The sequence below is a fragment of the Rhinoderma darwinii genome (genome assembly GCF_050947455.1).
Source record: "Rhinoderma darwinii isolate aRhiDar2 chromosome 5 unlocalized genomic scaffold, aRhiDar2.hap1 SUPER_5_unloc_47, whole genome shotgun sequence".
In the NCBI taxonomy this organism is placed as follows: domain Eukaryota; kingdom Metazoa; phylum Chordata; class Amphibia; order Anura; family Rhinodermatidae; genus Rhinoderma; species Rhinoderma darwinii.
The window spans coordinates 307,804-327,316 of record NW_027461806.1 but is presented as its reverse complement, the minus strand read 5'-3'; the positions used below and the strand labels follow the sequence as shown (position 1 = coordinate 327,316).

The 19,513-nt window shown below is 47.7% G+C and overlaps 13 non-coding genes across 13 annotated transcripts; all 13 read left to right on the top strand.

Annotated features, from left to right (window-relative positions):
• Nucleotides 1–790: 790 nt before the first annotated feature.
• LOC142695193 (U2 spliceosomal RNA) lies at nt 791–981 on the top strand. The gene has a single exon (XR_012863333.1). It is a non-coding gene; the product is annotated as a U2 spliceosomal RNA (small nuclear RNA).
• A 1,276-nt stretch (nt 982–2,257) lies between these two features.
• On the top strand, nt 2,258–2,448 carry LOC142695192 (U2 spliceosomal RNA). Its single transcript, XR_012863332.1, has one exon. It is a non-coding gene; the product is annotated as a U2 spliceosomal RNA (small nuclear RNA).
• Nucleotides 2,449–3,740: 1,292 nt separating this feature from the next.
• LOC142695190 (U2 spliceosomal RNA) lies at nt 3,741–3,931 on the top strand. Its single transcript, XR_012863331.1, has one exon. It is a non-coding gene; the product is annotated as a U2 spliceosomal RNA (small nuclear RNA).
• Nucleotides 3,932–5,219: 1,288 nt separating this feature from the next.
• LOC142695188 (U2 spliceosomal RNA) lies at nt 5,220–5,410 on the top strand. Its single transcript, XR_012863329.1, has one exon. It is a non-coding gene; the product is annotated as a U2 spliceosomal RNA (small nuclear RNA).
• A 1,284-nt stretch (nt 5,411–6,694) lies between these two features.
• LOC142695187 (U2 spliceosomal RNA) lies at nt 6,695–6,885 on the top strand. The gene has a single exon (XR_012863328.1). It is a non-coding gene; the product is annotated as a U2 spliceosomal RNA (small nuclear RNA).
• A 1,284-nt stretch (nt 6,886–8,169) lies between these two features.
• Nucleotides 8,170–8,360, top strand: LOC142695186 (U2 spliceosomal RNA). Its single transcript, XR_012863327.1, has one exon. It is a non-coding gene; the product is annotated as a U2 spliceosomal RNA (small nuclear RNA).
• A 1,293-nt stretch (nt 8,361–9,653) lies between these two features.
• LOC142695185 (U2 spliceosomal RNA) lies at nt 9,654–9,844 on the top strand. Its single transcript, XR_012863326.1, has one exon. It is a non-coding gene; the product is annotated as a U2 spliceosomal RNA (small nuclear RNA).
• A 1,276-nt stretch (nt 9,845–11,120) lies between these two features.
• Nucleotides 11,121–11,311, top strand: LOC142695184 (U2 spliceosomal RNA). Its single transcript, XR_012863325.1, has one exon. It is a non-coding gene; the product is annotated as a U2 spliceosomal RNA (small nuclear RNA).
• Nucleotides 11,312–12,615: 1,304 nt separating this feature from the next.
• LOC142695183 (U2 spliceosomal RNA) lies at nt 12,616–12,806 on the top strand. The gene has a single exon (XR_012863324.1). It is a non-coding gene; the product is annotated as a U2 spliceosomal RNA (small nuclear RNA).
• Nucleotides 12,807–14,102: 1,296 nt separating this feature from the next.
• LOC142695182 (U2 spliceosomal RNA) lies at nt 14,103–14,293 on the top strand. Its single transcript, XR_012863323.1, has one exon. It is a non-coding gene; the product is annotated as a U2 spliceosomal RNA (small nuclear RNA).
• A 1,288-nt stretch (nt 14,294–15,581) lies between these two features.
• Nucleotides 15,582–15,772, top strand: LOC142695181 (U2 spliceosomal RNA). Its single transcript, XR_012863322.1, has one exon. It is a non-coding gene; the product is annotated as a U2 spliceosomal RNA (small nuclear RNA).
• A 1,288-nt stretch (nt 15,773–17,060) lies between these two features.
• Nucleotides 17,061–17,251, top strand: LOC142695179 (U2 spliceosomal RNA). The gene has a single exon (XR_012863321.1). It is a non-coding gene; the product is annotated as a U2 spliceosomal RNA (small nuclear RNA).
• A 1,300-nt stretch (nt 17,252–18,551) lies between these two features.
• On the top strand, nt 18,552–18,742 carry LOC142695178 (U2 spliceosomal RNA). Its single transcript, XR_012863320.1, has one exon. It is a non-coding gene; the product is annotated as a U2 spliceosomal RNA (small nuclear RNA).
• Nucleotides 18,743–19,513: the final 771 nt, after the last annotated feature.

Below are 19,513 nucleotides of genomic sequence, written 5' to 3'. Positions count from 1 at the left end.
AAGAAGTAAGAATTGCAGTTGCAACAAAGCCTTGCTTGCCTACAAAGAGAGCAGCAATTTGGATTTGTTACTATGTTACCTAGAAGAATAACAAACTGTGCAAGGATGGAGGTTGTAGGAGCAAGGAGAAGTTGTCTGTAAAGTTGGTGGATGCCTATTTTCCATTTTGCAGTCCCTTGTCTCCCTCTTGTGGCCTCCTGGAGGCAACTAGCTGTGCAAAAAAAAGACAGCCTGGCGGCCGGCTGTTGCAGTGTTGCCCTCTCAGGCAACACTGAGTGACTGACTGAGCCTCACCGTCTTATATAAAGTTCAGACGGAACTTTGCACGTGTCATAGTGGAGCCCTCAGGATTCCAGAGCCAGCTTTCTGACATCATAATGGGGCCTCAGAGATAAAAGCCTGGGCCCAGGCAGTGTTGGTCAGTGCTGCTCAGCAGGCAGCACTGGACTGGACTGGATTACAGCTGATACAAGGTGTGAAGGAACAAGGGGTGGCTGTGGGCATGCACTTGCTGCCGCTGCCAGTGTTTATCTGCATGGCAGCAGGGCATTTGGGCGTTGCCAGGAAGGCGTTTTTATGTAGATTCCTCCTCTTTCAGCACTGCATTGTGGTGCAAGCAAAAGAAGCAAATCCTGTCTGGCTTCCTCTCCGGCCTTTATTCACCTCCCGTGTAGCTGTGAGTGTGTGAGCCTGCAGGGCCCCATGGAATTGCCTAGAAGTAGGCTGAATCGCTGCAAGGGCTGAACAGCAGTATCGGGCAGGCTCGGGCAACGCGCGGCCCGTTCGGGTTATCGCTTCTCGGCCTTTTGGCTAAGATCAAGTGTAGTATCTGTTCTTATCAGTTTAATATCTGATACGTCCCCTATCTGGGGACCATATATTAAATGGATTTTTAGAACAGGGAGATGGAAATAGAGCTTGCTCTGTCCACTCCACGCATTGACCTGGTATTGCAGTATTTCCAGGACCGGTGCACCCTTTCCTTATGTGTTGACTAAAAGCAGATTCCAAAAGTGTTTTTTGTCTTTGCTATTGTTTCTGTCTTTCTGAAGGGATCTCCCCTTTTAATCCCATTATTTCAACACCTGTTGGACAATGCATGAGTGATAATGAGCTCATTGATTAAATGCAATTAATGAATAGATTGCCACCTCTTGTTGTGTGTCGTCTGTGTTTCTGTGTTTCCGGCATTTCACATTGGAACACCTCATTCACCTTCCTTGTCTTCTCTCCGCCCTCCCTTTTAGGTAAGTTAAAGAGCTGCACCTGAGCCAGCCACTGATTGATTGATTGATTGATTGATTGATTGATTGATTGATGCAGCACAACAGTCAAATAGTGGAGTGGAGTAGGGGAACAGCAAACAGCCAATAAAGCAGCCCGCCCGCTCGCCTGCCCGCCACAATGGACCTACCTGTGTACACTAGATGGATGTGATGGAATGTACTGTCGTCCCTACATTTCAAGAAGAAGTAAGAATTGCAGTTGCAACAAAGCCTTGCTTGCCTACAAAGAGAGCAGCAATTTGGATTTGTTACTATGTTACCTAGAAGAATAACAAACTGTGCAAGGATGGAGGTTGTAGGAGCAAGGAGAAGTTGTCTGTAAAGTTGGTGGATGCCTATTTTCCATTTTGCAGTCCCTTGTCTCCCTCTTGTGGCCTCCTGGAGGCAACTAGCTGTGCAAAAAAAAGACAGCCTGGCGGCCGGCTGTTGCAGTGTTGCCCTCTCAGGCAACACTGAGTGACTGACTGAGCCTCACCGTCTTATATAAAGTTCAGACGGAACTTTGCACGTGTCATAGTGGAGCCCTCAGGATTCCAGAGCCAGCTTTCTGACATCATAATGGGGCCTCAGAGATAAAAGCCTGGGCCCAGGCAGTGTTGGTCAGTGCTGCTCAGCAGGCAGCACTGGACTGGACTGGATTACAGCTGATACAAGGTGTGAAGGAACAAGGGGTGGCTGTGGGCATGCACTTGCTGCCGCTGCCAGTGTTTATCTGCATGGCAGCAGGGCATTTGGGCGTTGCCAGGAAGGCGTTTTTATGTAGATTCCTCCTCTTTCAGCACTGCATTGTGGTGCAAGCAAAAGAAGCAAATCCTGTCTGGCTTCCTCTCCGGCCTTTATTCACCTCCCGTGTAGCTGTGAGTGTGTGAGCCTGCAGGGCCCCATGGAATTGCCTAGATGTAGGCTGAATCGCTGCAAGGGCTGAACAGCAGTATCGGGCAGGCTCGGGCAACGCGCGGCCCGTTCGGGTTATCGCTTCTCGGCCTTTTGGCTAAGATCAAGTGTAGTATCTGTTCTTATCAGTTTAATATCTGATACGTCCCCTATCTGGGGACCATATATTAAATGGATTTTTAGAACAGGGAGATGGAAATAGAGCTTGCTCTGTCCACTCCACGCATTGACCTGGTATTGCAGTATTTCCAGGACCGGTGCACCCTTTCCTTATGTGTTGACTAAAAGCAGATTCCAAAAGTGTTTTTTGTCTTTGCTATTGTTTCTGTCTTTCTGAAGGGATCTCCCCTTTTAATCCCATTATTTCAACACCTGTTGGACAATGCATGAGTGATAATGAGCTCATTGATTAAATGCAATTAATGAATAGATTGCCACCTCTTGTTGTGTGTCGTCTGTGTTTCTGTGTTTCCGGCATTTCACATTGGAACACCTCATTCACCTTCCTTGTCTTCTCTCCGCCCTCCCTTTTAGGTAAGTTAAAGAGCTGCACCTGAGCCAGCCACTGATTGATTGATTGATTGATTGATTGATTGATTGATTGATTGATTGATTGATGCAGCACAACAGTCAAATAGTGGAGTGGAGTAGGGGAACAGCAAACAGCCAATAAAGCAGCCCGCCCGCTCGCCTGCCCGCCACAATGGACCTACCTGTGTACACTAGATGGATGTGATGGAATGTACTGTCGTCCCTACATTTCAAGAAGAAGTAAGAATTGCAGTTGCAACAAAGCCTTGCTTGCCTACAAAGAGAGCAGCAATTTGGATTTGTTACTATGTTACCTAGAAGAATAACAAACTGTGCAAGGATGGAGGTTGTAGGAGCAAGGAGAAGTTGTCTGTAAAGTTGGTGGATGCCTATTTTCCATTTTGCAGTCCCTTGTCTCCCTCTTGTGGCCTCCTGGAGGCAACTAGCTGTGCAAAAAAAAGACAGCCTGGCGGCCGGCTGTTGCAGTGTTGCCCTCTCAGGCAACACTGAGTGACTGACTGAGCCTCACCGTCTTATATAAAGTTCAGACGGAACTTTGCACGTGTCATAGTGGAGCCCTCAGGATTCCAGAGCCAGCTTTCTGACATCATAATGGGGCCTCAGAGATAAAAGCCTGGGCCCAGGCAGTGTTGGTCAGTGCTGCTCAGCAGGCAGGCAGCACTGGACTGGACTGGATTACAGCTGATACAAGGTGTGAAGGAACAAGGGGTGGCTGTGGGCATGCACTTGCTGCCGCTGCCAGTGTTTATCTGCATGGCAGCAGGGCATTTGGGCGTTGCCAGGAAGGCGTTTTTATGTAGATTCCTCCTCTTTCAGCACTGCATTGTGGTGCAAGCAAAAGAAGCAAATCCTGTCTGGCTTCCTCTCCGGCCTTTATTCACCTCCCGTGTAGCTGTGAGTGTGTGAGCCTGCAGGGCCCCATGGAATTGCCTAGAAGTAGGCTGAATCGCTGCAAGGGCTGAACAGCAGTATCGGGCAGGCTCGGGCAACGCGCGGCCCGTTCGGGTTATCGCTTCTCGGCCTTTTGGCTAAGATCAAGTGTAGTATCTGTTCTTATCAGTTTAATATCTGATACGTCCCCTATCTGGGGACCATATATTAAATGGATTTTTAGAACAGGGAGATGGAAATAGAGCTTGCTCTGTCCACTCCACGCATTGACCTGGTATTGCAGTATTTCCAGGACCGGTGCACCCTTTCCTTATGTGTTGACTAAAAGCAGATTCCAAAAGTGTTTTTTGTCTTTGCTATTGTTTCTGTCTTTCTGAAGGGATCTCCCCTTTTAATCCCATTATTTCAACACCTGTTGGACAATGCATGAGTGATAATGAGCTCATTGATTAAATGCAATTAATGAATAGATTGCCACCTCTTGTTGTGTGTCGTCTGTGTTTCTGTGTTTCCGGCATTTCACATTGGAACACCTCATTCACCTTCCTTGTCTTCTCTCTGCCCTCCCTTTTAGGTAAGTTAAAGAGCTGCACCTGAGCCAGCCACTGATTGATTGATTGATTGATTGATTGATTGATTGATTGATTGATTGATTGATGCAGCACAACAGTCAAATAGTGGAGTGGAGTAGGGGAACAGCAAACAGCCAATAAAGCAGCCCGCCCGCTCGCCTGCCCGCCACAATGGACCTACCTGTGTACACTAGATGGATGTGATGGAATGTACTGTCGTCCCTACATTTCAAGAAGAAGTAAGAATTGCAGTTGCAACAAAGCCTTGCTTGCCTACAAAGAGAGCAGCAATTTGGATTTGTTACTATGTTACCTAGAAGAATAACAAACTGTGCAAGGATGGAGGTTGTAGGAGCAAGGAGAAGTTGTCTGTAAAGTTGGTGGATGCCTATTTTCCATTTTGCAGTCCCTTGTCTCCCTCTTGTGGCCTCCTGGAGGCAACTAGCTGTGCAAAAAAAAGACAGCCTGGCGGCCGGCTGTTGCAGTGTTGCCCTCTCAGGCAACACTGAGTGACTGACTGAGCCTCACCGTCTTATATAAAGTTCAGACGGAACTTTGCACGTGTCATAGTGGAGCCCTCAGGATTCCAGAGCCAGCTTTCTGACATCATAATGGGGCCTCAGAGATAAAAGCCTGGGCCCAGGCAGTGTTGGTCAGTGCTGCTCAGCAGGCAGCACTGGACTGGACTGGATTACAGCTGATACAAGGTGTGAAGGAACAAGGGGTGGCTGTGGGCATGCACTTGCTGCCGCTGCCAGTGTTTATCTGCATGGCAGCAGGGCATTTGGGCGTTGCCAGGAAGGCGTTTTTATGTAGATTCCTCCTCTTTCAGCACTGCATTGTGGTGCAAGCAAAAGAAGCAAATCCTGTCTGGCTTCCTCTCCGGCCTTTATTCACCTCCCGTGTAGCTGTGAGTGTGTGAGCCTGCAGGGCCCCATGGAATTGCCTAGAAGTAGGCTGAATCGCTGCAAGGGCTGAACAGCAGTATCGGGCAGGCTCGGGCAACGCGCGGCCCGTTCGGGTTATCGCTTCTCGGCCTTTTGGCTAAGATCAAGTGTAGTATCTGTTCTTATCAGTTTAATATCTGATACGTCCCCTATCTGGGGACCATATATTAAATGGATTTTTAGAACAGGGAGATGGAAATAGAGCTTGCTCTGTCCACTCCACGCATTGACCTGGTATTGCAGTATTTCCAGGACCGGTGCACCCTTTCCTTATGTGTTGACTAAAAGCAGATTCCAAAAGTGTTTTTTGTCTTTGCTATTGTTTCTGTCTTTCTGAAGGGATCTCCCCTTTTAATCCCATTATTTCAACACCTGTTGGACAATGCATGAGTGATAATGAGCTCATTGATTAAATGCAATTAATGAATAGATTGCCACCTCTTGTTGTGTGTCGTCTGTGTTTCTGTGTTTCCGGCATTTCACATTGGAACACCTCATTCACCTTCCTTGTCTTCTCTCCGCCCTCCCTTTTAGGTAAGTTAAAGAGCTGCACCTGAGCCAGCCACTGATTGATTGATTGATTGATTGATTGATTGATTGATTGATTGATTGATGCAGCACAACAGTCAAATAGTGGAGTGGAGTAGGGGAACAGCAAACAGCCAATAAAGCAGCCCGCCCGCTCGCCTGCCCGCCACAATGGATCTACCTGTGTACACTAGATGGATGTGATGGAATGTACTGTCGTCCCTACATTTCAAGAAGAAGTAAGAATTGCAGTTGCAACAAAGCCTTGCTTGCCTACAAAGAGAGCAGCAATTTGGATTTGTTACTATGTTACCTAGAAGAATAACAAACTGTGCAAGGATGGAGGTTGTAGGAGCAAGGAGAAGTTGTCTGTAAAGTTGGTGGATGCCTATTTTCCATTTTGCAGTCCCTTGTCTCCCTCTTGTGGCTTCCTGGAGGCAACTAGCTGTGCAAAAAAAAGACAGCCTGGCGGCCGGCTGTTGCAGTGTTGCCCTCTCAGGCAACACTGAGTGACTGACTGAGCCTCACCGTCTTATATAAAGTTCAGACGGAACTTTGCACGTGTCATAGTGGAGCCCTCAGGATTCCAGAGCCAGCTTTCTGACATCATAATGGGGCCTCAGAGATAAAAGCCTGGGCCCAGGCAGTGTTGGTCAGTGCTGCTCAGCAGGCAGCACTGGACTGGACTGGATTACAGCTGATACAAGGTGTGAAGGAACAAGGGGTGGCTGTGGGCATGCACTTGCTGCCGCTGCCAGTGTTTATCTGCATGGCAGCAGGGCATTTGGGCGTTGCCAGGAAGGCGTTTTTATGTAGATTCCTCCTCTTTCAGCACTGCATTGTGGTGCAAGCAAAAGAAGCAAATCCTGTCTGGCTTCCTCTCCGGCCTTTATTCACCTCCCGTGTAGCTGTGAGTGTGTGAGCCTGCAGGGCCCCATGGAATTGCCTAGAAGTAGGCTGAATCGCTGCAAGGGCTGAACAGCAGTATCGGGCAGGCTCGGGCAACGCGCGGCCCGTTCGGGTTATCGCTTCTCGGCCTTTTGGCTAAGATCAAGTGTAGTATCTGTTCTTATCAGTTTAATATCTGATACGTCCCCTATCTGGGGACCATATATTAAATGGATTTTTAGAACAGGGAGATGGAAATAGAGCTTGCTCTGTCCACTCCACGCATTGACCTGGTATTGCAGTATTTCCAGGACCGGTGCACCCTTTCCTTATGTGTTGACTAAAAGCAGATTCCAAAAGTGTTTTTTGTCTTTGCTATTGTTTCTGTCTTTCTGAAGGGATCTCCCCTTTTAATCCCATTATTTCAACACCTGTTGGACAATGCATGAGTGATAATGAGCTCATTGATTAAATGCAATTAATGAATAGATTGCCACCTCTTGTTGTGTGTCGTCTGTGTTTCTGTGTTTCCGGCATTTCACATTGGAACACCTCATTCACCTTCCTTGTCTTCTCTCCGCCCTCCCTTTTAGGTAAGTTAAAGAGCTGCACCTGAGCCAGCCACTGATTGATTGATTGATTGATTAATTGATTGATTGATTGATTGATTGATGCAGCACAACAGTCAAATAGTGGAGTGGAGTAGGGGAACAGCAAACAGCCAATAAAGCAGCCCGCCCGCTCGCCTGCCCGCCACAATGGACCTACCTGTGTACACTAGATGGATGTGATGGAATGTACTGTCGTCCCTACATTTCAAGAAGAAGTAAGAATTGCAGTTGCAACAAAGCCTTGCTTGCCTACAAAGAGAGCAGCAATTTGGATTTGTTACTATGTTACCTAGAAGAATAACAAACTGTGCAAGGATGGAGGTTGTAGGAGCAAGGAGAAGTTGTCTGTAAAGTTGGTGGATGCCTATTTTCCATTTTGCAGTCCCTTGTCTCCCTCTTGTGGCCTCCTGGAGGCAACTAGCTGTGCAAAAAAAAGACAGCCTGGCGGCCGGCTGTTGCAGTGTTGCCCTCTCAGGCAACACTGAGTGACTGACTGAGCCTCACCGTCTTATATAAAGTTCAGACGGAACTTTGCACGTGTCATAGTGGAGCCCTCAGGATTCCAGAGCCAGCTTTCTGACATCATAATGGGGCCTCAGAGATAAAAGCCTGGGCCCAGGCAGTGTTGGTCAGTGCTGCTCAGCAGGCAGCACTGGACTGGACTGGATTACAGCTGATACAAGGTGTGAAGGAACAAGGGGTGGCTGTGGGCATGCACTTGCTGCCGCTGCCAGTGTTTATCTGCATGGCAGCAGGGCATTTGGGCGTTGCCAGGAAGGCGTTTTTATGTAGATTCCTCCTCTTTCAGCACTGCATTGTGGTGCAAGCAAAAGAAGCAAATCCTGTCTGGCTTCCTCTCCGGCCTTTATTCACCTCCCGTGTAGCTGTGAGTGTGTGAGCCTGCAGGGCCCCATGGAATTGCCTAGAAGTAGGCTGAATCGCTGCAAGGGCTGAACAGCAGTATCGGGCAGGCTCGGGCAACGCGCGGCCCGTTCGGGTTATCGCTTCTCGGCCTTTTGGCTAAGATCAAGTGTAGTATCTGTTCTTATCAGTTTAATATCTGATACGTCCCCTATCTGGGGACCATATATTAAATGGATTTTTAGAACAGGGAGATGGAAATAGAGCTTGCTCTGTCCACTCCACGCATTGACCTGGTATTGCAGTATTTCCAGGACCGGTGCACCCTTTCCTTATGTGTTGACTAAAAGCAGATTCCAAAAGTGTTTTTTGTCTTTGCTATTGTTTCTGTCTTTCTGAAGGGATCTCCCCTTTTAATCCCATTATTTCAACACCTGTTGGACAATGCATGAGTGATAATGAGCTCATTGATTAAATGCAATTAATGAATAGATTGCCACCTCTTGTTGTGTGTCGTCTGTGTTTCTGTGTTTCCGGCATTTCACATTGGAACACCTCATTCACCTTCCTTGTCTTCTCTCCGCCCTCCCTTTTAGGTAAGTTAAAGAGCTGCACCTGAGCCAGCCACTGATTGATTGATTGATTGATTGATTGATTGATTGATTGATTGATTGATTGATTGATTGCAGCACAACAGTCAAATAGTGGAGTGGAGTAGGGGAACAGCAAACAGCCAATAAAGCAGCCCGCCCGCTCGCCTGCCCGCCACAATGGACCTACCTGTGTACACTAGATGGATGTGATGGAATGTACTGTCGTCCCTACATTTCAAGAAGAAGTAAGAATTGCAGTTGCAACAAAGCCTTGCTTGCCTACAAAGAGAGCAGCAATTTGGATTTGTTACTATGTTACCTAGAAGAATAACAAACTGTGCAAGGATGGAGGTTGTAGGAGCAAGGAGAAGTTGTCTGTAAAGTTGGTGGATGCCTATTTTCCATTTTGCAGTCCCTTGTCTCCCTCTTGTGGCCTCCTGGAGGCAACTAGCTGTGCAAAAAAAAGACAGCCTGGCGGCCGGCTGTTGCAGTGTTGCCCTCTCAGGCAACACTGAGTGACTGACTGAGCCTCACCGTCTTATATAAAGTTCAGACGGAACTTTGCACGTGTCATAGTGGAGCCCTCAGGATTCCAGAGCCAGCTTTCTGACATCATAATGGGGCCTCAGAGATAAAAGCCTGGGCCCAGGCAGTGTTGGTCAGTGCTGCTCAGCAGGCAGCACTGGACTGGACTGGATTACAGCTGATACAAGGTGTGAAGGAACAAGGGGTGGCTGTGGGCATGCACTTGCTGCCGCTGCCAGTGTTTATCTGCATGGCAGCAGGGCATTTGGGCGTTGCCAGGAAGGCATTTTTATGTAGATTCCTCCTCTTTCAGCACTGCATTGTGGTGCAAGCAAAAGAAGCAAATCCTGTCTGGCTTCCTCTCCGGCCTTTATTCACCTCCCGTGTAGCTGTGAGTGTGTGAGCCTGCAGGGCCCCATGGAATTGCCTAGAAGTAGGCTGAATCGCTGCAAGGGCTGAACAGCAGTATCGGGCAGGCTCGGGCAACGCGCGGCCCGTTCGGGTTATCGCTTCTCGGCCTTTTGGCTAAGATCAAGTGTAGTATCTGTTCTTATCAGTTTAATATCTGATACGTCCCCTATCTGGGGACCATATATTAAATGGATTTTTAGAACAGGGAGATGGAAATAGAGCTTGCTCTGTCCACTCCACGCATTGACCTGGTATTGCAGTATTTCCAGGACCGGTGCACCCTTTCCTTATGTGTTGACTAAAAGCAGATTCCAAAAGTGTTTTTTGTCTTTGCTATTGTTTCTGTCTTTCTGAAGGGATCTCCCCTTTTAATCCCATTATTTCAACACCTGTTGGACAATGCATGAGTGATAATGAGCTCATTGATTAAATGCAATTAATGAATAGATTGCCACCTCTTGTTGTGTGTCGTCTGTGTTTCTGTGTTTCCGGCATTTCACATTGGAACACCTCATTCACCTTCCTTGTCTTCTCTCCGCCCTCCCTTTTAGGTAAGTTAAAGAGCTGCACCTGAGCCAGCCACTGATTGATTGATTGATTGATTGATTGATTGATTGATTGATGCAGCACAACAGTCAAATAGTGGAGTGGAGTAGGGGAACAGCAAACAGCCAATAAAGCAGCCCGCCCGCTCGCCTGCCCGCCACAATGGACCTACCTGTGTACACTAGATGGATGTGATGGAATGTACTGTCGTCCCTACATTTCAAGAAGAAGTAAGAATTGCAGTTGCAACAAAGCCTTGCTTGCCTACAAAGAGAGCAGCAATTTGGATTTGTTACTATGTTACCTAGAAGAATAACAAACTGTGCAAGGATGGAGGTTGTAGGAGCAAGGAGAAGTTGTCTGTAAAGTTGGTGGATGCCTATTTTCCATTTTGCAGTCCCTTGTCTCCCTCTTGTGGCCTCCTGGAGGCAACTAGCTGTGCAAAAAAAAGACAGCCTGGCGGCCGGCTGTTGCAGTGTTGCCCTCTCAGGCAACACTGAGTGACTGACTGAGCCTCACCGTCTTATATAAAGTTCAGACGGAACTTTGCACATGTCATAGTGGAGCCCTCAGGATTCCAGAGCCAGCTTTCTGACATCATAATGGGGCCTCAGAGATAAAAGCCTGGGCCCAGGCAGTGTTGGTCAGTGCTGCTCAGCAGGCAGCACTGGACTGGACTGGATTACAGCTGATACAAGGTGTGAAGGAACAAGGGGTGGCTGTGGGCATGCACTTGCTGCCGCTGCCAGTGTTTATCTGCATGGCAGCAGGGCATTTGGGCGTTGCCAGGAAGGCGTTTTTATGTAGATTCCTCCTCTTTCAGCACTGCATTGTGGTGCAAGCAAAAGAAGCAAATCCTGTCTGGCTTCCTCTCCGGCCTTTATTCACCTCCCGTGTAGCTGTGAGTGTGTGAGCCTGCAGGGCCCCATGGAATTGCCTAGAAGTAGGCTGAATCGCTGCAAGGGCTGAACAGCAGTATCGGGCAGGCTCGGGCAACGCGCGGCCCGTTCGGGTTATCGCTTCTCGGCCTTTTGGCTAAGATCAAGTGTAGTATCTGTTCTTATCAGTTTAATATCTGATACGTCCCCTATCTGGGGACCATATATTAAATGGATTTTTAGAACAGGGAGATGGAAATAGAGCTTGCTCTGTCCACTCCACGCATTGACCTGGTATTGCAGTATTTCCAGGACCGGTGCACCCTTTCCTTATGTGTTGACTAAAAGCAGATTCCAAAAGTGTTTTTTGTCTTTGCTATTGTTTCTGTCTTTCTGAAGGGATCTCCCCTTTTAATCCCATTATTTCAACACCTGTTGGACAATGCATGAGTGATAATGAGCTCATTGATTAAATGCAATTAATGAATAGATTGCCACCTCTTGTTGTGTGTCGTCTGTGTTTCTGTGTTTCCGGCATTTCACATTGGAACACCTCATTCACCTTCCTTGTCTTCTCTCCGCCCTCCCTTTTAGGTAAGTTAAAGAGCTGCACCTGAGCCAGCCACTGATTGATTGATTGATTGATTGATTGATTGATTGATTGATTGATTGATTGATTGATTGATTGATTGATGCAGCACAACAGTCAAATAGTGGAGTGGAGTAGGGGAACAGCAAACAGCCAATAAAGCAGCCCGCCCGCTCGCCTGCCCGCCACAATGGACCTACCTGTGTACACTAGATGGATGTGATGGAATGTACTGTCGTCCCTACATTTCAAGAAGAAGTAAGAATTGCAGTTGCAACAAAGCCTTGCTTGCCTACAAAGAGAGCAGCAATTTGGATTTGTTACTATGTTACCTAGAAGAATAACAAACTGTGCAAGGATGGAGGTTGTAGGAGCAAGGAGAAGTTGTCTGTAAAGTTGGTGGATGCCTATTTTCCATTTTGCAGTCCCTTGTCTCCCTCTTGTGGCCTCCTGGAGGCAACTAGCTGTGCAAAAAAAAGACAGCCTGGCGGCCGGCTGTTGCAGTGTTGCCCTCTCAGGCAACACTGAGTGACTGACTGAGCCTCACCGTCTTATATAAAGTTCAGACGGAACTTTGCACGTGTCATAGTGGAGCCCTCAGGATTCCAGAGCCAGCTTTCTGACATCATAATGGGGCCTCAGAGATAAAAGCCTGGGCCCAGGCAGTGTTGGTCAGTGCTGCTCAGCAGGCAGCACTGGACTGGACTGGATTACAGCTGATACAAGGTGTGAAGGAACAAGGGGTGGCTGTGGGCATGCACTTGCTGCCGCTGCCAGTGTTTATCTGCATGGCAGCAGGGCATTTGGGCGTTGCCAGGAAGGCGTTTTTATGTAGAGTCCTCCTCTTTCAGCACTGCATTGTGGTGCAAGCAAAAGAAGCAAATCCTGTCTGGCTTCCTCTCCGGCCTTTATTCACCTCCCGTGTAGCTGTGAGTGTGTGAGCCTGCAGGGCCCCATGGAATTGCCTAGAAGTAGGCTGAATCGCTGCAAGGGCTGAACAGCAGTATCGGGCAGGCTCGGGCAACGCGCGGCCCGTTCGGGTTATCGCTTCTCGGCCTTTTGGCTAAGATCAAGTGTAGTATCTGTTCTTATCAGTTTAATATCTGATACGTCCCCTATCTGGGGACCATATATTAAATGGATTTTTAGAACAGGGAGATGGAAATAGAGCTTGCTCTGTCCACTCCACGCATTGACCTGGTATTGCAGTATTTCCAGGACCGGTGCACCCTTTCCTTATGTGTTGACTAAAAGCAGATTCCAAAAGTGTTTTTTGTCTTTGCTATTGTTTCTGTCTTTCTGAAGGGATCTCCCCTTTTAATCCCATTATTTCAACACCTGTTGGACAATGCATGAGTGATAATGAGCTCATTGATTAAATGCAATTAATGAATAGATTGCCACCTCTTGTTGTGTGTCGTCTGTGTTTCTGTGTTTCCGGCATTTCACATTGGAACACCTCATTCACCTTCCTTGTCTTCTCTCCGCCCTCCCTTTTAGGTAAGTTAAAGAGCTGCACCTGAGCCAGCCACTGATTGATTGATTGATTGATTGATTGATTGATTGATTGATTGATTGATTGATTGATTGATGCAGCACAACAGTCAAATAGTGGAGTGGAGTAGGGGAACAGCAAACAGCCAATAAAGCAGCCCGCCCGCTCGCCTGCCCGCCACAATGGACCTACCTGTGTACACTAGATGGATGTGATGGAATGTACTGTCGTCCCTACATTTCAAGAAGAAGTAAGAATTGCAGTTGCAACAAAGCCTTGCTTGCCTACAAAGAGAGCAGCAATTTGGATTTGTTACTATGTTACCTAGAAGAATAACAAACTGTGCAAGGATGGAGGTTGTAGGAGCAAGGAGAAGTTGTCTGTAAAGTTGGTGGATGCCTATTTTCCATTTTGCAGTCCCTTGTCTCCCTCTTGTGGCCTCCTGGAGGCAACTAGCTGTGCAAAAAAAAGACAGCCTGGCGGCCGGCTGTTGCAGTGTTGCCCTCTCAGGCAACACTGAGTGACTGACTGAGCCTCACCGTCTTATATAAAGTTCAGACGGAACTTTGCACGTGTCATAGTGGAGCCCTCAGGATTCCAGAGCCAGCTTTCTGACATCATAATGGGGCCTCAGAGATAAAAGCCTGGGCCCAGGCAGTGTTGGTCAGTGCTGCTCAGCAGGCAGCACTGGACTGGACTGGATTACAGCTGATACAAGGTGTGAAGGAACAAGGGGTGGCTGTGGGCATGCACTTGCTGCCGCTGCCAGTGTTTATCTGCATGGCAGCAGGGCATTTGGGCGTTGCCAGGAAGGCGTTTTTATGTAGATTCCTCCTCTTTCAGCACTGCATTGTGGTGCAAGCAAAAGAAGCAAATCCTGTCTGGCTTCCTCTCCGGCCTTTATTCACCTCCCGTGTAGCTGTGAGTGTGTGAGCCTGCAGGGCCCCATGGAATTGCCTAGAAGTAGGCTGAATCGCTGCAAGGGCTGAACAGCAGTATCGGGCAGGCTCGGGCAACGCGCGGCCCGTTCGGGTTATCGCTTCTCGGCCTTTTGGCTAAGATCAAGTGTAGTATCTGTTCTTATCAGTTTAATATCTGATACGTCCCCTATCTGGGGACCATATATTAAATGGATTTTTAGAACAGGGAGATGGAAATAGAGCTTGCTCTGTCCACTCCACGCATTGACCTGGTATTGCAGTATTTCCAGGACCGGTGCACCCTTTCCTTATGTGTTGACTAAAAGCAGATTCCAAAAGTGTTTTTTGTCTTTGCTATTGTTTCTGTCTTTCTGAAGGGATCTCCCCTTTTAATCCCATTATTTCAACACCTGTTGGACAATGCATGAGTGATAATGAGCTCATTGATTAAATGCAATTAATGAATAGATTGCCACCTCTTGTTGTGTGTCGTCTGTGTTTCTGTGTTTCCGGCATTTCACATTGGAACACCTCATTCACCTTCCTTGTCTTCTCTCCGCCCTCCCTTTTAGGTAAGTTAAAGAGCTGCACCTGAGCCAGCCACTGATTGATTGATTGATTGATTGATTGATTGATTGATTGATTGATTGATTGATGCAGCACAACAGTCAAATAGTGGAGTGGAGTAGGGGAACAGCAAACAGCCAATAAAGCAGCCCGCCCGCTCGCCTGCCCGCCACAATGGACCTACCTGTGTACACTAGATGGATGTGATGGAATGTACTGTCGTCCCTACATTTCAAGAAGAAGTAAGAATTGCAGTTGCAACAAAGCCTTGCTTGCCTACAAAGAGAGCAGCAATTTGGATTTGTTACTATGTTACCTAGAAGAATAACAAACTGTGCAAGGATGGAGGTTGTAGGAGCAAGGAGAAGTTGTCTGTAAAGTTGGTGGATGCCTATTTTCCATTTTGCAGTCCCTTGTCTCCCTCTTGTGGCCTCCTGGAGGCAACTAGCTGTGCAAAAAAAAGACAGCCTGGCGGCCGGCTGTTGCAGTGTTGCCCTCTCAGGCAACACTGAGTGACTGACTGAGCCTCACCGTCTTATATAAAGTTCAGACGGAACTTTGCACGTGTCATAGTGGAGCCCTCAGGATTCCAGAGCCAGCTTTCTGACATCATAATGGGGCCTCAGAGATAAAAGCCTGGGCCCAGGCAGTGTTGGTCAGTGCTGCTCAGCAGGCAGCACTGGACTGGACTGGATTACAGCTGATACAAGGTGTGAAGGAACAAGGGGTGGCTGTGGGCATGCACTTGCTGCCGCTGCCAGTGTTTATCTGCATGGCAGCAGGGCATTTGGGCGTTGCCAGGAAGGCGTTTTTATGTAGATTCCTCCTCTTTCAGCACTGCATTGTGGTGCAAGCAAAAGAAGCAAATCCTGTCTGGCTTCCTCTCCGGCCTTTATTCACCTCCCGTGTAGCTGTGAGTGTGTGAGCCTGCAGGGCCCCATGGAATTGCCTAGAAGTAGGCTGAATCGCTGCAAGGGCTGAACAGCAGTATCGGGCAGGCTCGGGCAACGCGCGGCCCGTTCGGGTTATCGCTTCTCGGCCTTTTGGCTAAGATCAAGTGTAGTATCTGTTCTTATCAGTTTAATATCTGATACGTCCCCTATCTGGGGACCATATATTAAATGGATTTTTAGAACAGGGAGATGGAAATAGAGCTTGCTCTGTCCACTCCACGCATTGACCTGGTATTGCAGTATTTCCAGGACCGGTGCACCCTTTCCTTATGTGTTGACTAAAAGCAGATTCCAAAAGTGTTTTTTGTCTTTGCTATTGTTTCTGTCTTTCTGAAGGGATCTCCCCTTTTAATCCCATTATTTCAACACCTGTTGGACAATGCATGAGTGATAATGAGCTCATTGATTAAGTGCAATTAATGAATAGATTGCCACCTCTTGTTGTGTGTCGTCTGTGTTTCTGTGTTTCCGGCATTTCACATTGGAACACCTCATTCACCTTCCTTGTCTTCTCTCCGCCCTCCCTTTTAGGTAAGTTAAAGAGCTGCACCTGAGCCAGCCACTGATTGATTGATTGATTGATTGATTGATTGATTGATTGATTGATTGATTGATGCAGCACAACAGTCAAATAGTGGAGTGGAGTAGGGGAACAGCAAACAGCCAATAAAGCAGCCCGCCCGCTCGCCTGCCCGCCACAATGGACCTACCTGTGTACACTAGATGGATGTGATGGAATGTACTGTCGTCCCTACATTTCAAGAAGAAGTAAGAATTGCAGTTGCAACAAAGCCTTGCTTGCCTACAAAGAGAGCAGCAATTTGGATTTGTTACTATGTTACCTAGAAGAATAACAAACTGTGCAAGGATGGAGGTTGTAGGAGCAAGGAGAAGTTGTCTGTAAAGTTGGTGGATGCCTATTTTCCATTTTGCAGTCCCTTGTCTCCCTCTTGTGGCCTCCTGGAGGCAACTAGCTGTGCAAAAAAAAGACAGCCTGGCGGCCGGCTGTTGCAGTGTTGCCCTCTCAGGCAACACTGAGTGACTGACTGAGCCTCACCGTCTTATATAAAGTTCAGACGGAACTTTGCACGTGTCATAGTGGAGCCCTCAGGATTCCAGAGCCAGCTTTCTGACATCATAATGGGGCCTCAGAGATAAAAGCCTGGGCCCAGGCAGTGTTGGTCAGTGCTGCTCAGCAGGCAGCACTGGACTGGACTGGATTACAGCTGATACAAGGTGTGAAGGAACAAGGGGTGGCTGTGGGCATGCACTTGCTGCCGCTGCCAGTGTTTATCTGCATGGCAGCAGGGCATTTGGGCGTTGCCAGGAAGGCGTTTTTATGTAGATTCCTCCTCTTTCAGCACTGCATTGTGGTGCAAGCAAAAGAAGCAAATCCTGTCTGGCTTCCTCTCCGGCCTTTATTCACCTCCCGTGTAGCTGTGAGTGTGTGAGCCTGCAGGGCCCCATGGAATTGCCTAGAAGTAGGCTGAATCGCTGCAAGGGCTGAACAGCAGTATCGGGCAGGCTCGGGCAACGCGCGGCCCGTTCGGGTTATCGCTTCTCGGCCTTTTGGCTAAGATCAAGTGTAGTATCTGTTCTTATCAGTTTAATATCTGATACGTCCCCTATCTGGGGACCATATATTAAATGGATTTTTAGAACAGGGAGATGGAAATAGAGCTTGCTCTGTCCACTCCACGCATTGACCTGGTATTGCAGTATTTCCAGGACCGGTGCACCCTTTCCTTATGTGTTGACTAAAAGCAGATTCCAAAAGTGTTTTTTGTCTTTGCTATTGTTTCTGTCTTTCTGAAGGGATCTCCCCTTTTAATCCCATTATTTCAACACCTGTTGGACAATGCATGAGTGATAATGAGCTCATTGATTAAATGCAATTAATGAATAGATTGCCACCTCTTGTTGTGTGTCGTCTGTGTTTCTGTGTTTCCGGCATTTCACATTGGAACACCTCATTCACCTTCCTTGTCTTCTCTCCGCCCTCCCTTTTAGGTAAGTTAAAGAGCTGCACCTGAGCCAGCCACTGATTGATTGATTGATTGATTGATTGATTGATTGATTGATTGATTGATTGATTGATTGATTGATGCAGCACAACAGTCAAATAGTGGAGTGGAGTAGGGGAACAGCAAACAGCCAATAAAGCAGCCCGCCCGCTCGCCTGCCCGCCACAATGGACCTACCTGTGTACACTAGATGGATGTGATGGAATGTACTGTCGTCCCTACATTTCAAGAAGAAGTAAGAATTGCAGTTGCAACAAAGCCTTGCTTGCCTACAAAGAGAGCAGCAATTTGGATTTGTTACTATGTTACCTAGAAGAATAACAAACTGTGCAAGGATGGAGGTTGTAGGAGCAAGGAGAAGTTGTCTGTAAAGTTGGTGGATGCCTATTTTCCATTTTGCAGTCCCTTGTCTCCCTCTTGTGGCCTCCTGGAGGCAACTAGCTGTGCAAAAAAAAGACAGCCTGGCGGCCGGCTGTTGCAGTGTTGCCCTCTCAGGCAACACTGAGTGACTGACTGAGCCTCACCGTCTTATATAAAGTTCAGACGGAACTTTGCACGTGTCATAGTGGAGCCCTCAGGATTCCAGAGCCAGCTTTCTGACATCATAATGGGGCCTCAGAGATAAAAGCCTGGGCCCAGGCAGTGTTGGTCAGTGCTGCTCAGCAGGCAGCACTGGACTGGACTGGATTACAGCTGATACAAGGTGTGAAGGAACAAGGGGTGGCTGTGGGCATGCACTTGCTGCCGCTGCCAGTGTTTATCTGCATGGCAGCAGGGCATTTGGGCGTTGCCAGGAAGGCGTTTTTATGTAGATTCCTCCTCTTTCAGCACTGCATTGTGGTGCAAGCAAAAGAAGCAAATCCTGTCTGGCTTCCTCTCCGGCCTTTATTCACCTCCCGTGTAGCTGTGAGTGTGTGAGCCTGCAGGGCCCCATGGAATTGCCTAGAAGTAGGCTGAATCGCTGCAAGGGCTGAACAGCAGTATCGGGCAGGCTCGGGCAACGCGCGGCCCGTTCGGGTTATCGCTTCTCGGCCTTTTGGCTAAGATCAAGTGTAGTATCTGTTCTTATCAGTTTAATATCTGATACGTCCCCTATCTGGGGACCATATATTAAATGGATTTTTAGAACAGGGAGATGGAAATAGAGCTTGCTCTGTCCACTCCACGCATTGACCTGGTATTGCAGTATTTCCAGGACCGGTGCACCCTTTCCTTATGTGTTGACTAAAAGCAGATTCCAAAAGTGTTTTTTGTCTTTGCTATTGTTTCTGTCTTTCTGAAGGGATCTCCCCTTTTAATCCCATTATTTCAACACCTGTTGGACAATGCATGAGTGATAATGAGCTCATTGATTAAATGCAATTAATGAATAGATTGCCACCTCTTGTTGTGTGTCGTCTGTGTTTCTGTGTTTCCGGCATTTCACATTGGAACACCTCATTCACCTTCCTTGTCTTCTCTCCGCCCTCCCTTTTAGGTAAGTTAAAGAGCTGCACCTGAGCCAGCCACTGATTGATTGATTGATTGATTGATTGATTGATTGATTGATTGATTGATTGATTGATTGATTGATTGATGCAGCACAACAGTCAAATAGTGGAGTGGAGTAGGGGAACAGCAAACAGCCAATAAAGCAGCCCGCCCGCTCGCCTGCCCGCCACAATGGACCTACCTGTGTACACTAGATGGATGTGATGGAATGTACTGTCGTCCCTACATTTCAAGAAGAAGTAAGAATTGCAGTTGCAACAAAGCCTTGCTTGCCTACAAAGAGAGCAGCAATTTGGATTTGTTACTATGTTACCTAGAAGAATAACAAACTGTGCAAGGATGGAGGTTGTAGGAGCAAGGAGAAGTTGTCTGTAAAGTTGGTGGATGCCTATTTTCCATTTTGCAGTCCCTTGTCTCCCTCTTGTGGCCTCCTGGAGGCAACTAGCTGTGCAAACAAAAGACAGCCTGGCGGCCGGCTGTTGCAGTGTTGC